The sequence below is a fragment of the Elephantulus edwardii genome, unplaced genomic scaffold, assembly GCF_000299155.1.
Source record: "Elephantulus edwardii isolate Elephantulus edwardi_28Jun2011 unplaced genomic scaffold, EleEdw1.0 scaffold00259, whole genome shotgun sequence".
Lineage (NCBI taxonomy): Eukaryota > Metazoa > Chordata > Mammalia > Macroscelidea > Macroscelididae > Elephantulus > Elephantulus edwardii.
The window spans coordinates 3,325,016-3,325,527 of NW_006400009.1; the positions used below are offsets into that span (position 1 = coordinate 3,325,016).

Genomic DNA, 512 nt, shown 5'->3' on the forward strand with positions numbered 1-512 from the left:
GTTGCCACAACCACTGTGTTGATTCATCTTGTTGGAGATCTGTCTTCCACTCTTTGACCCTCCACTTTTCCTTTCACAGCATGATGTCTTCCCTTTCAACAACATGCGTAAAGTATGTGAGATGAAATTTCATCATCCTTGCCTCCAAGGAGCACCCTCGTTGCACTTTGTTTAAGACAGATTTTTCTTGCAGAGCGGTGCTCGCAGGCTGCTCCGGGAGCCACCGCTGCAGGGCGGGGCGCTGGGCGGGTGCCATGATGGGCGAGTCCGGGAGCCACTGGGCCCTGAGGCCCCCAACGCCCCGCCCCGGCCGCTGGCCCTTGGGCCAGGCACGCCGCCTGAATATCTTCCACCGAGCTGACAAAAATATCGCGGCTTTGTTTACAATAGCAAGGAGTTGGAAACAACCTAAATGCCCATCAACAAATGAATGGGTAGAGAAGCTGTGGTATATTCGCACAATGGAATACTATGCTGCATTGAAAAACAAGGAACTCATGCAATATTATTCA

The 512-nt window shown here is 51.8% G+C and overlaps 1 pseudogene; it reads left to right on the forward strand.

Annotated features, from left to right (window-relative positions):
• The first annotated feature begins 257 nt into the window (after positions 1-257).
• LOC102863465 overlaps positions 258-512 on the forward strand; it is a 1,602-nt pseudogene continuing 1,347 nt past the window's right edge.